At 40.5% G+C, this 15,338-nt stretch overlaps 1 pseudogene; it reads right to left on the bottom strand.

Annotated features, from left to right (window-relative positions):
• Nucleotides 1-3,997: 3,997 nt before the first annotated feature.
• LOC26529570 lies at nt 3,998-12,054 on the bottom strand (annotated as a pseudogene).
• Between the last annotated feature and the right edge of the window lie 3,284 nt (nt 12,055-15,338).

Raw genomic sequence — 15,338 nt, 5'->3', positions numbered from 1 at the left:
CTGGGATTTTCCCCTAGCGCTGAAAGGAAAATCATGGTAGGGTGGGTAGAGAGCGCGGCTGTAAATACACCTATACAGCCAACACTAGGACTATTTTCTTCTATTCTTTGCTCTCTATTCTATTTCGAGTTTCAGCACAGGGACTTCATTTAAAGTTGCTGACGTGTGAGTGGGTGAAACACATTCATCAAAGAACCGCCCCAGCCGATTGTCTTGCTAGCCGCATTAGGAGTCCCGCAGATGAATCGTGTTAACACCAAGATAGGCCTCACACAATAACGTATAGTTGCCGACTGCAATGGTTGGTAAGCCTTTGTGGTGTCGTGGTTATAGATATTTAGTTACAGAAATTTTTGCCGCCCAACCATGGGGCACATTCTAATTAGATACAATAATTTTTGCTGCCCATCGGCTACGTTAAGGCTGTGTACGTTACAAGAAGCAGCAGAAGCTCGCAACAAACATTTCCGATCATAGCGTCTCAACTTTGCAAGAAAGTTTACAAGGGAAGAATGCAATCGCAACATCTATCAAAGGTTGTTATTAACTTCCGACCCATTCATAAGCTGTATGAAATCAACAAAAAAAAATCACATGAACCATTTTTAAGGGAAACCATAAATATGCTCATTCCTGCTGAACCAAATGATAGTGCTGAGCATCACGATTTGGACTCGGAAGCAGAATAAACATATTCGTTTTTTAAATAATAATATTATGTAACTCTGAATTTAAAAATAATAATATAATCTAATAGATAAAGCCAACTTTTGTAATGTTTCATTTAAAGTTAACCCATATTCAATAGAAAACCTTGCTATTTTAGTATTAAGTTAAAAAAAATTAATGTATTTTAATAGGAAATTAATGTATTTTAATAGGAAACAATAATATTTAATTATTTTTTCCATTTAAAGTGTATTTTATTGAAAAAATGTTCTTGGCCGCCTAATTTTGCAAATTCTACCTATGTGCGACGTCTGTGGCTCGGACAATTGGGCGACATTGTCAACGGCGACAATTTGGTACTAAAGGGATATTATAACATCAATTTAATAACGACTAAATTGAAATCCAATACAAAATGTGTTTAAATGGAAACCATAAACTAATTAAACATGATAAGTCGTTTTATTTCCTATCAATATGGATTTCACATAAATTTTATATAACTACGCATACATACATACATATGTCTGTACCCTTTAGTACCAAATTGTCGCCGTTGACAATGTCGCCCAATTGTCCGAACCACAGACGTCGGCAGAGAAAAATTCTGCCAGCGTTTTTCATGCTGAGGTTAGCCGACGGCAGTGAAAAAGTATTAGTGATTTGTAATTGATTTTTGATATAAATAAAGGTAAGTGCTATTTAAATATTATCTATAATACACACAAATAGTGAATAGTAATTTTGTTGGCAAAGTATTAAATTAATGTATGTAATTCCCAACTAGTTTTAGCGTTGAAGATATGGTATGGCCATTACAATTGTGGATTTTTTAGCGAAGTCTGCTGATGATAGAACTTGGTGGTTCTTGAAATAGCTATACAGACAACCTGCTCACCTTTTGTGCTGCCTATGATTAAAAATCTTACAAATAAATCAGTAAGATTGACCTGAAGCCCCGCTCAAACAAATTTTTTGATTAACTTCAATAAGGTCGAAATCTAGACAAATACCAAAAACGGAAGGCCCGCCGTTTTACACTTGCCGTAAAAAACCCTCTTTTTTTTGCTTATAGTACAATATACTACTACAAAATATTTAAGCGCGACGATTAGTTGGTTAAGGCGAAGCCCTTTACACTAATTCAGCTGGCGCCCATGGGTATGCACACAAAAAAGGTGGAATCTGCAGTTGCAAGCTTTGCCGTTCTTTTTTCGCTTCATTTAGTTGGCAATGTAATTCCCAACTAGTTTTAGCGTTGAAGATATGGTATGGCCATTACAATTGTGGATTCTTTAGCGAAGTCTGCTGATGATAGAACTTGGTGGTTCTTGAAATAGCTATACAGACAACCTGCTCACCTTTTGTGCTGCCTATGATTTAAAATCTTACAAATAAATCAGTAAGATTGACCTGAAGCCCTGCCCCGCTCAAACAAATTTTTGATTAACATCAATAAGGTCGAAATCTAGACAAATAAAATTAAATTAATAGCATTATTTATAATCGAATGCTAATCAAAAGAGTAAGAAAATATGAGTACGGAGAGTGAAAGGAAAACAAAGTATTTTGCCAACAAAATTAAATGCGAGTTCGACCCCGGGCTGTGCCAAAAGATAAAATTTTTTTTTTATTTTGTAATAATTTAATTTTTTTTCTTACAAAAAAAAACATTAGCAACTGGTTTAGAAATAATTGACTTCAAGAACAGCATTACGTCGGAAATTCATAAAAGCTAGTAAGTACACAGCTGTTGTATGAAAAGCACAAAATTTTAATTCTTTTTTATATTTGCAGACCTCTCAAGTAGCTGGAGACAACTCTCTCTTGTGAAGAGCCACAACCTGGACAAGAAATACAAAAAGTTGAGCCTTGGAACCTATCTTAAGGCTTGAATATTCTTCTCGGTAAGTACATTAATTACTGAAAACGTTAGTTTTGATATTATAATTCATTTCATTTCTAATATCTTAAATTTTTCTATTCCAGAAGCAGTTTAAAACACTTTCCCGGGGCAGCCTCCGGAAGTTGGGCTTAAGAATGCAATGGCCTGAGCTTAAAATATGGACAACAAAACAAAAAATTGAAAATTGAAGCAGCAGCTGTTAAATAAGCTTAATAAAAAATAAGTAAAATAAAATAAATTCAATTATTTTATATTTTTTATGTATTTTGAATTGTCCTTCTAGTCCATAGGACAAAATGGGGATATTGTCCTTCTAGTCCCTAGGACAATCTAGCGATAATGTCGCTTTCGTCCCTAGGATAATCTAGCGATATTGTCGTTCTCGTCTCTAGGACAAACTTTGGAAAATGTCCCTCTGGTCCCTCTGACAAACTAGCGATATTGTCCCTCCAGTCGGCGGCGACCAGAGCGAAAAATTTCACAGTACCTAGAGGGACAATTGTCGCTCAATGGTCCCGTTCACAAGACCATTGAGCCGGGCTGTCTATTAGTCGCTCTGGTCCCCGGCGACTGGAGGGACACAAGACCATTGAGCGACAATTGTCCCTCTAGTCGCCGGGACTAGAGGGACAAAAGCGACAAAGCGGCGACACAATGCTTGTTTGTCCCGGCGTTCGACAAGACATTTGGACATTTGTCTTGGCGACTGGAGCGAGAACTGGCGCTAGGTTGTCGTTCCGGTCTTGAAAGCTAGGACATGCAATGTTACATGTCGCCGCATTTTTAATGGGAGTGTCGCCAGTTTGTCCCCGGGGACAAGCGACATGTCCCCGGGGTACTGAAGGGAAGAACTTAAAATTAGTTTGGCGGATCCATAGTATATAACATTTATTAAATTTATTTACAGATTTTACACAAAAAACATAAACTGGCTTTTCTTTGGTTCGTTAATAACTTTATCGCTCAAGTGGAAAGAGAGAGAGAGAGAGAGATATAGTGGGGAACAGAGAAAGAGATAGAGCAGGGTTGATTTTGCAGAGAGAGAATTAAGAAATATATAATAAGAATTAAAGTTGTAGTTGATTTTCATTGCGATTATAAATTATATTTGAATCATATCGTATCTATATATATATATATATGCTAAATCTAACACATACTAAATTAGTATGTGGCTAGAAGTATAAGTAGTTTATCTAGTTTTCTCTAATTATTCCTTTTTTTTATTAGTTTTTTTTTGCTAATTATTCCACTTACTGGGACTGTGTGTTTGTGTGTATTTGTGGTTGCTAATGGTTGTGGTTGCTTAAAGTTTTAATAAAAAGGAGTTTTTTTTTCATTTTGTTTGCTTCCTATCTTTATATGTACATAAGAAATGCTACTAGTTTTGATTAGTATTGGGAGAACCGGGGGACGAACTGATTGAATCTCAGTTTTTAGTCCCTCTCCTCGTATAAAAAGATGCCAAACAAAAACGAAAGAACACGAAATATGTTAGCAAAGGGTCTTAACTGGATTGGGTTCTCGTTAATGCTTACCTGTAGGGCATGGTGTTCAAGTCCTCGGTGTATTTGAGTATCAAATTGTGCGACGGATGCGTGTTCATGGCAAACCATTGCTCCAATTTGGGCACTTCGGTGACCGGATCGATGAAAGTGCGATTCCTGCAGCTGCCGCCGCCGCAGCGGCATGATGATGGGCTGCCGTGTGTCCTGCTGCTGCCGCCTGGCCAAATGCTGGCATGTAATGGCTCATGTACATGAAGGATTGCGAGAACATCGAATTGGGTACCATGGGAAAGGGCAATTGTTGATCCTTGTGCGAGGCGGCCACCAAATTGCCATCCATGGCCGTCGAGGGGGAACGAAATTCATCCAAATGACTGGCATCGTTCTCATTGTCATTGTCCTCCAAGTCATCCATATCCAGATCATCTTCCTCCTCTTTGGGTGTGCTGCGGCATTTCGGGGTGGTCAACTCATTCTCATTATTGTTGTGATTGAGAGCCGAATCATCGGGTAATTGCTCATGATCCTGCTCGTTATGTCCACCTTCCGTATGCTCCTTGGAAATGTCATCCTTGTGCTCATCATTGGATTTCTCCTGCTGCTGTTGCTGTTGGCGTTCGTTCTCATGCACATTGCCATTGATCACATCGCTAATTTCACTCTTAGCTCTTGTGGGTGCCTTGGCCTCATCGTCATCGTGCTCCTCATCGCTTCGTCTCGTGGGTGGTCAGGGAGAGCGGCAATTGTGGAGTATTTGACCGACTCACAGGCGCCTCCTCATCCATATCATTGGAATGCTGGGACATGGTATCAATATCTTCTGATTTCAAGCTCATGGGACTCTTGAGATAATCATGCGACATGCCCGACAGATTGCCCATGTTCATGCTGGGCTGGCTGCCAGCACTCGAGCTGGAGTTCTGCCCCAATTGGGCTCCATGATGCTGACTCAGATAACCATTCATGGCCGCGTGTCCCAGGGCACTCATTGTGGTGGTCACATTGCCCCTCATCTCGGCCCGTTTCTGGGCTGCGCGAGCATTTTTAAACCAGTAGACCACATTATTGACATCCAAAGGCTTGCGACCTCGACGCGACTCCAAGGCATTCAATTGCACCACATAATTCTGAATATGCTGGCGTGAAGGATGGGGATTCTCTTGGAACCATTTCTGCAATTTGGGCAACTCTATTTCCGGATCGAAACTGGTTCGCATGCGAGTCTTCTGATTGGCATACTGAGGCGGAGCATGTGACCCTCCTGATGATGATGATGATGTATCGAAGGATGCATGGCCGGATGCATAGATGGATGTACAAGCATACCAGAATGATGACCGGGACCAGCAGCCACACCCCCAGCCACACCCCCAGCCCCACCCTGTCCAGCACTGGGATGATGGCAGCGGCCACTGCCTCATTGGCCAGCAACAAACTCTCTCGGCTGCCCATGGAACCGGCATGGGCTGCTGCTGCGGGAGCCGCAGCCATTGGTGCAGTGCCCACTCCCACAGGAAAATCGACCAATTCATTGGGTCCTGCCCCCACCGTCACAGCAGACGGCGCTGTCATGAAGGGCAACATTTTGGGGGTCATGGCTGAGGCCTGGGGAGAAGTTGATTTGACCACCATTGATCAAATTTGCGACGCAAATCATCCGATATATCCCCACCGGGCATGGCATATGTATTCTGATGCGAACTGCGACAAATCTGTGAGAGCGTTACCTACAAAGATACAAAGGAAAAGACACATGGAAAAGCATTACAAGAGGGTCAAAAAGAGGGACAGATTGGGAATGTATTATATAGTTATTAATGATATTTTGGAGACTTTCTTTTTCTATTCTTACAGAAGGTTAACTCAGTTTATAACAAGAGCCCTAGAGATTTAACTCCTTGAACTTCTAAAACGATTTCTGCCAAGACAAAACTTAAGCTAAGGCCATAAATAATAGTTGAGACTTTCGAAAATTCTTTTAGTTTATTTTATCTTTCATTTGGTTGTTTTGCAACAATATTATAAGCCCTGTTGGACTGAAAAGACCTTCAGTTCAAAGGTGACACAGACTAAGCGGTCGTCATAAAAATCACGCCAGGAATAAAGTCGAGTCGGGTAAGAGCCCTCAAGTGCTGGGGTTTACTTAGCCATAAATGGATAGGTAACCGATAGATAGATATCATACGGCAACAGCTAGATAGATATTGCATATATAACAGACAGAAAACCCCTTTCAACACCGCCCCTCCGGCCTTCCCACCATCCAAAACCAACTGATATTAACTAACGCTTTGCTACTTGTCTACTCCGTGCTGTCCGCACTGTCCGCGCTTCTTCTATATAGAGAGATAGATAGATAGGTAGATAGTCTCCCTCCGATAGGCAACGATATAGCAGCTTATGAATTTAACAAATAGTGAAACAGACTACAGAAATAGAATTTGTGTTCGTGGTATATACAGATACAGATAGATATTTCCAATTCACTCGGGGCCCCAATATTACGGCTATCGATGAATTAAATGCTCAAAAAAAGATATGGCTTAATGCTCTATTCTACACTAGTCCACCAATACTCTCTCTCTGTCACTCTCCTCCGCCTGCTCCTGCTAGCTTTACTCTGCTCGTCACCCAAATACGTGAGCTTCTGCTCATGGACATAGAATAGATAATGTCTCTATGAGTTGGCTGGTCGGTTGGTTGGTATTTGCTATCAGCTAAGGAGGCGCCTAAAATCACTTAAGCTGCTCGAAACACACTCACACACACACACACACACACACACACAGAAAGGGTGGTATGGAAGAAGGGTGAGGTGTGGGATGGGGTGGTATGGGACAGACACCTAATTGTAAATAAAATGGGTTGACGCGTTGTCTTATGCCGACTTTGGGGTTCGGGGGTATTATTAAATTGATTTTCCTATCGCCTATTTGTACTGTTCTATGGCTACCTCTACCTAGATGCACACTAGGTCTTCACCCACACAGACACACACACGTAACAATTGAGAATTATAGAAAATGCTTATCATGTGATTATTAGCGGACGTTGACGATACTATGCGCAGTACGTTCAAGTGGCCCCTACGACACCAGGATAAAGCCTGTTACGCGCGAGCCCAAGCAGATAACTGCCCACCTCCCACCCGACCGACCGAGGGGTGCAGCCGTATAACGCACGGCACGAATCGCGTGGACAAAATACACAATAGAAAAGACAGACAAACACATAATACTATAGCTATCTATTAACTAAATGGGATAGGATAGATGTTTTAAGCATATTAATAGAAAACTCTGAGCCGATTACAGGGGATAGAAGATTGTAATCAGAGCAGAGGACCCTAAAAGGTTCATGCATAGCATAGTTAGAAGAACAACGACTAAGGGATAAAGGTATTAAAGGATGTCTACTCCGTCTACATGGTACCGACAGATTCACCTGAGCTAATAACTCAGGCGAGTCGATATCACCAATTAGGAGCTTGTGCATAAAAATGACACCAAGCATAATTCTACGGTTAGTTAGGGACGGAAGGTTAATCAAGAGAAGTCTACTAGAATACGAAGGCAAATTGACATTGCGATCCCAGCTTAAGCCACGAAGAGCAAATAGTAAGAACTGCTTTTGAACGGATTCTGGTGCGACTCATATTGAGGTGACCAAATGCAAGATCCATACTCTAAAATAGGACGGACAAGCGAAGTAAACAGAACTTTAGTTGTATAGGGGTCATCAAATTCTTTTGACCATCTTTTAATGAAACCCAGGACACTCATGGCCTTTGCGACCGTGGTGGAAATATGGGTGTTAAAATTTAACTTATGGTCCATAAGTACGCCCAAATCATTCATATTATTTAGACGTTCTAAAGGGCTATTGTTTAGAATATAAGTGACCAGTTGAGGAGAGTTACGAAAAAAAGTCATTACCTTACATTTGGTAGTGTTAAGATTTAGTAGATTAAACTGGCACCAGGATTGAAAGTTTTTAAGATCAGCTTGTAGCCGACTAAATGAATCTGTATCTTTATAAGTAAGACAAAGCTTGACATCGTCAGCATACATAAGCACACACGAATGAACAATGACTGATGGAAGATCGTTAATAAATAGTGTGAAGAGCAGAGGGCCAAGATGACTACCTTGAGGTACACCAGAAGTCACAGAAATGGAAACGGAAAAAGAAGACTTAAAAAGTACCTTCTGTTTTCTATTTGTTAATATTCTCGAACCCAAGAAAGGAAAATGGGTGGAAACCCAATGTCGCTCAGCTTAGAAAGTAATAGGGTATGATTAACGGAATCAAAGGCTTTGCTGAAGTCAGTGTATATGACATCAGTTTGTTTACCATTTTTGAACCCCTTGATAATTATTGATGTAAATTCTAAAAGGTTAGTGGTTGTAGATCTACGTTTCACAAACCCATGTTGGGATGGCGAAATAATAGAGCTGCAAAAATTTTGCAATTGAGAAGTTATAATTTTCTCAAAAGCTTTCGGAATAGCGGACAATTTTGAGATACCCCTATAGTTAGAGCCTTCGGACTTTTTGCCATTTTTATGCAGAGGAATAATATACGACTCCTTCCAAATAGATGGAAAAGAGGAAGATTCTACCGACAATAGAAACAATTTTAAAATGGGTTTACATAATGCGTTTGCACAGAACCTGAGTATACATCCAGGAATACCGTCTGGCCCCGGAGAATAAACAGGTTTAACTAATTTAAGTTCGGTAAGAATAGAACTTTCATCAATCACTGGATTGAAAATGCAATTAGCCTTTTTTAAATGATAAGGATACGGACTTGCTCGATATTCCGTTGAGGAATAAGTTGTTTTGAAAAAACTCGCAAACATATCGGCAATTGCCTGATCAGTGCTCGCTTTTTTATTTTGAAAAGACAAAAAAGATGGGTGCACAGAGGTCTTACGTTTAGAATTAACAAAATTATAAAATTGTTTAGGGTCAGAAGAAAACTGAAGCTTACACCGCTGAAGAAAATTCTTATAGCATTGTGTATTAAGCATCATGAATTTTGAACGAGCGACTGTATACAGAGCATAATCTGATAAACGACGTGTTTTTTGGAACTTCTTATAATATCGTGTCTTCACATTTTTCAAATTGGATAGCTCGCGAGAGAACCAGGGAGGTTTGTTAAGCCGCTCCAGCCTACCAAGAGGCACACAAATATCAAAGAGTGAATTCAGAGTATCATAGAAAAAACGAACAGCCGAGTTCATATCACTACAATTGTACAGATAAGACCAATCGGTAGTAGGAATGTTTTCATTAAGGCTGGCAAAGTCAGTCTTACGAAAGCACCTAGTTAGTGGTGACTCATTTGAACCAAGTAATGGTGAAAGCAAGGGCAAATCAATTTTTAAATTTAATGTAGGATGAAATTTGTCTTCTGGAAGAACAAATGGTTCGATCCTAGAAACCTCACAATAAGAAGAATCCAATACAAAAATAAGATCTAACGATTTTCCATTAGAATTTAAGACAGGATTGACTTGGGATAAAGAAAAGCCTAGAAGGCCATCAATAAAGTCATGTGACAAAGAGGGCAGCAACGTGGTAGATTCATCTGTTAGTGACCATGCTAAAGCGGGTAAATTAAAATCACCTACAACTATGAGCAAGTCTTGACTCGAAACTAAAGAGGAGACAAACTGAATTGCCTCTAAATGATTTAAATATACCACCATGTCTGACAATGGTGGAATATAGGAACAAGTAATGAAAGCATTAAAAGATTTAAAATTTACTTTAACACCGACAAACTCAATCTCCTGGGTACTAGAAAATTGAATCATTTCAGATGATAAAGCAGCATCCACAGCTATCAGAACGCCACCATCTATGCGAGAAATCCGGTCACGTCTGAAAATAGAAAAGTTTGTGGAAAAAACCGATGCATCAGCAATATCAGGTTTTAGCCACGTCTCTGTGAAAGCTAGAATGTTATGCTCAAAAGAAAGACTATCTACATAGAGATTAGGAAGTTTAGATTTCAGTCCTCTAACGTTCTGGTAACCCAGGTTAAGGGACGAAGCTAGTTTTTTGACACACCAGCAGATGCTGATGTGGCAGGAATAGTATTAGTTGTTGTTGTAGGCAAGCGAATCGGTTGCCGATTTTTCTTTTTTACAGTATATTCCTTAACTATTATATGTTTAGGCCAAAAATCTTCTCGACATATAGTGTCGAAGATATTGGCAGAAACACTAATTTTAAAGGACGAAATGTCCCTATATATAGGCTATTACATCATCAGATGTGACAACAGGGTCTAGCCTAGAAACAAATATATGTTTCTTTGGTGGTATGCCAACGAGAGGCCGCGGTCCCGAAGCGTCAGCCGCAGCAGTAACGTTGGACAAGTCACCCACCGCAGCAGTCAACTTGTTCACGGGGCCCTCGATACTTTTAGAACTATCGGCAATTTCCATTGGAATGGGTAATTGCCCTGACACATCGGACACTACAATAGGCATCGTTTTTAAGAGATCATTCCCAGGTGATACCGGTAATTCATTACTAATAGCATTCACAACCGGGCTCTTAAACGATATCAATTGCTGTACATTAGGAGTGGACGGTGCATGAGACCGGTCGGGGACGATAAGAGACGCTGGCGGATCTACAGATACAGAAACACCCCAAGGACTGGTCCTTTTACGTTTCGGAGACTCATTCATAAGCGATAAACTTCTGAACTGAGTCTCCACCGCAGTAAACTCCGCTTGGAGTTTATTAAAACCTGCCCTTAAAGGGTCAAAACTATCTCTAGTCCGCCTCATGAAAGAGCGCATCTCATTCTCGACCTCCCGGCAAGCATCACATCCATATTTTAAGCCACCACCTTTAGCAATAGACTCCTTGATTCTGCCTGTGTAACCTGCACACTTGACGTGAACCGCATTTTCACACAACCAACAAAGAATATAATCATGGGAGTCAACCGCATTAGTGGCAACTATGCAATTATTTTTGAGCAGACAACCATCTTATCAAAAGTTTAATTTAATTACAAAAGGAAATACAAAAAAAATAAAAAATAAAAATTCTAAAGGTAAAAATCTGTGTATAAGAATATACTGACCAGTTCTGACACAAGGGTTAATGTGCAGAGTAAGCCTTCACAACTAAAGAATAAAAAGAAATGAAAACACAAAAACAAAAACACGTATCACAGAGTCGCGGGTAGGCAAAAGACGAGAGCGAAAATCAATCAAGAATAGGAAAGAGCGGGAGAGCGCGTCAAATTGAACACATGCAACAACAATTTGTACGCAAGAGCGCGAGAGTTAGTTAAAACGGTAAAGACACAAAAGCAAAAGAGATAAACAAAACAACAACACCGCTAATGCAAGTATTGTTGTAAGTTTTGATTTTATTTAAATTTAAACAAAAACGACAGCAAGAATTCGCGAAATGAAACTAAAATTCGGATTTTGTAATTGTTATTAATTAAACCGATAATTTAAGAGTTATATATAAGTATTTAATCGCGAGAAAAAATAAAAGTTGATAAGCGCAAAAAAAACACGTCCGTCCTCTGCAACGAGTGAAAGTTTTTTAGATTAGAGAGCGAGAAAGAGCCAGAGAGGGAGTGAGAGGGAGGAAGAGACTGCTTTGCTTATATTAATCAGGGCCAATAAAACTCTAGTCACAATATCAATTGAAGGGTATTTCGGGCCGTGATTTCTGTTTGATGATGATAGTGAACTAGGGTGTCGTCATCAGTCTTTAACATTGAAAATCATTCTGACTCTCCTTATTTTACTATTGTCTTTTTCTTGTCGTTTTCTTTAATGCCCAACTTTCGAGGAAGTGTGTGCAATGTGCCCGACAAAACACTTGAACAGAACCGAGGCCCAAACCTACTACGAATGAATAAACGAAGAAAAAACAAACTCAAGCATACTTGAGTAGGAATTGACAGGATGAGAGACATTAAGAGAAAGAGGTAGAGAGAGAGAGAGAGAGAAATTTCTGGTTTTCAAGTTGAGTGCATAATACACCTCATTTTACGCGTACCTCTTGTTCGACTCCTTGTTTGGCATTAATGATACGTCTTCTTCAGGTTTTGCAGCTCCATTCCGCACTCAGCGCTCAGTCACTTTCCACTTGAAGTTGTCAGGGCGCCCTCTTGATGATGTCCCAGTCCCATTTTCCAGGGTACCGCTCTTCTCTGGTGTGTTTTGAACATTTCGGGTATTATGCCTACTGCGCATCGTTGGGCCTTTGATCTTACGCATCGTTTCTAATTTGATTATAAACGCACACTCCATTTCTAAGCATCTTCATTTTCAGCCCAAATGCCTTCTATATATGTTCTTGTCCTTCTCATGATGAGTACGCTTCGCGGCTTACTCAATGATGCGTTGAAAGTGCCACAAAATTTAAAAAGAAAAGAAAATGGAATAGAAGGCCAGGTCATGAAGACATTTTGAGAGCCCGCATTTATGTCTGAACCTTTTGACGTACTGATGGTGGTGGTGGTGGATGGAAGGCGACGGCAAAGTCATGTCATGTTAGGTGCTGACAGCATTTTAAATGTAATGAAAACGAGATGCTTTCACTCTGTTTGCCCCATGACTCAACTCAGTTGGTTGACTTTGTGTATCTGAAGCATGCGACGACCTAGATGAAGAGGTTAAGCACAGCTAAGGGTTATGCCAAAAAAGGGTTAATGGCCAAACGTAGTCACACAAGAACCTACTTTTCGGAGAAACAATTACTTTAATTTACTTTTGATTTCGAACACTGATTAAACAAAAATGGCAAAAATGAAAGGCACATAACAAAATTTAGGGGCCAAGAAATCAGACGGATTTCTTAGCTTATAAAGACATTACAAAATCGTGAAATTCGGGATTAGCAGCACATATCGATGTAACAATTTGTCGGTTTTCTTCAGCAATTTTCTGAAATAATTCTATTGCAGTGCATTCTGCTGAATCGAGCAAGTTCTTGCTAACAAAATCCGCAGTGTTAGTTCCAATATCCGATGTACAAAGTTTAGCTGACGGCCACGTGGCTCTGTATAAGCATATTGAAAGCCTGTAGAATTGCATCATAGTCCGAAAATTCTTCACGCAAGGGCAAGAGATCTAACAGGGCTGATAGAATCTCTTCAAATTGAAAGTCCGTTGGATTTGTCATTAAAAGACGTGATAGGGCACTGCAAATGCGATCTCTTACAGCTGGTTCCGTCTCCTTTGTCATGGCATTGGCTATGCATGCTCCATGCAACAACCTCAGGCCAAGCTCCTGGAGATTTGGTATCTCCATAAAATAGCTCTCCTAGGCCATAATAGCAATGCTGGCGACACTTGGCTTCTGCGTCATTTGTCCATTAAAGAAAACATTAAATAGGGAATCAAAATAGTCGACAACTTGCATGTTCAGGTGCTTGATACTATCAGCGATGGTTTCGTATATCAGAGTCCTCCGTGCAGCACAATTATTATCTATGGCCATTCTTAGCATTTTAGATAGTATGCATATACCTTTGTCAAAATATACGGCATATTGTGCCGGTTCGGTAGCATATCCCAATTCCACAAATAAGCCAGCAGCATAACTAATAAGCATCTCATCTAGTCTACTGCCTTCCGCTGCGTCTAGATTGTCCTGACGTCCTTCAAAGTTTTGAAGAGCAATTTCACAACCTCTTGAGATTGTATAGCGGCTGCCTCAAAATCCCTGATGAGGTCAATTAAATCATCCAGAATATTAACAACCACAGTCCGGTTATCATCTTTAACAATCATCTCATATAATTTGCGTACTATAATCTTAGAGTATTCGGTAAAGGCCGTTTCATTGCCAGGCGATGGAAAGCCGTCAGAAATTTGGAAAGACTCTCAACACACGCCTTACGTACTGATGGTAACGGATGTTCAATCACTTTATATACATTCTCAAACACCGCCTGCAGATAAGGGCCAAAAGCAGCGCCCGTAGTTTCTGAAAATTCTTTGAGGGCAAACATAGCCTGCTCCATTTCAGTGACGTAATCATTTTCCACCATATCATCAAAATCGTCGCCATCAACGTCTTTTTTATCTCCGCAATCCTTGCCTCCGGCCGGAATACCGCATGGTGATACAACAGATAGAAGGATGCGATCCATTATCTTGGGTAGATATCCAGCCATATTCTCCCGAAAAACATTGGAAAGGGCTCCGAGAAGATTGTAAACAGCAAATCGAACCTCTGGATCATCCGGACCTTTTGATAACATCAGTAGGCAATAGCCATCGATTTGTTGCAATAAGGCGCCATAACTTCATCGCCCACGATTCGAACATAAACTGACCATGTATTGATAGCTATAATACGTAGCCGACCGATCTCCTCATCACAGTCCTTGACCAAATAATTCTGCATCACTGCGACAATTTGAGAAAAATACGGCAATATAAGCTTGCCCGAACCAGAAACAGAAGCAAGAGCCGACAAGCAATAGGACCTCAATGTAAGCGTGTGTGGTGAATTCAAGGCTTTAAAGAGGCAATCCATTACCCCGGGTAAGTGATGGTCAATCATCTCGTCCATTGATTCGCAACACTTTTCCAAGGCATAAATGAATTGATCCACATGTTTGGTTATTGGTACCGTTCCTCGTTTCATATCCCCTATCAACTGGCGAAGATATTCCAAAAGCATTGTCAATATTTCTGGAGAATATTTGTTGATATCAGGCTGAAAATTCTCCGAGAACTGACCCAGGGCAAAGAAAGCAGCACCGCGCACTCAAATCGGATCCTGTGTGCCCGTTTTGATGACATTCAACATTACTTCCAAGTATTGCTTGCATATGATCTCCATGCAACCCTCAGAGATAGTGCCCATGCAGTTATAGGCTGCCCGATGAGTAAGATTGTTCGTACTTTGGATAGCCGGCTCATTAACTGAAACACGAGTGGCAAAAGTTGGTCACCTGACACAATCATGGCTATCTCATCGAGGGCATGACTGGCCCCTCCGCATAACTATTGCCATCCAATTCGTCATCCTCGCTATCGGCCGGTTGCTTGCATATCAATTCAAATAGAACTCTTACGATGGGCAGCAGCATATTCTGTCTGAGAAGTTCTGTCTTACTCACACGCATAAACTCAGAAATGAATGACATACATTGAAGTCGAATTGTCTTCTCGATTTGCTCACACGCCGACGCATCCAGAAGTAATTTCGCCACGGCTTCGGTATCGTGAAAGGCCTCGGAAC

This window comes from Drosophila willistoni, unplaced genomic scaffold, assembly GCF_018902025.1.
Source record: "Drosophila willistoni isolate 14030-0811.24 unplaced genomic scaffold, UCI_dwil_1.1 Seg750, whole genome shotgun sequence".
NCBI classification, from domain to species: domain Eukaryota; kingdom Metazoa; phylum Arthropoda; class Insecta; order Diptera; family Drosophilidae; genus Drosophila; species Drosophila willistoni.
The sequence above is the reverse complement of the archived record's forward strand: the minus strand, read 5'-3'. Positions and strand labels throughout refer to the sequence as shown.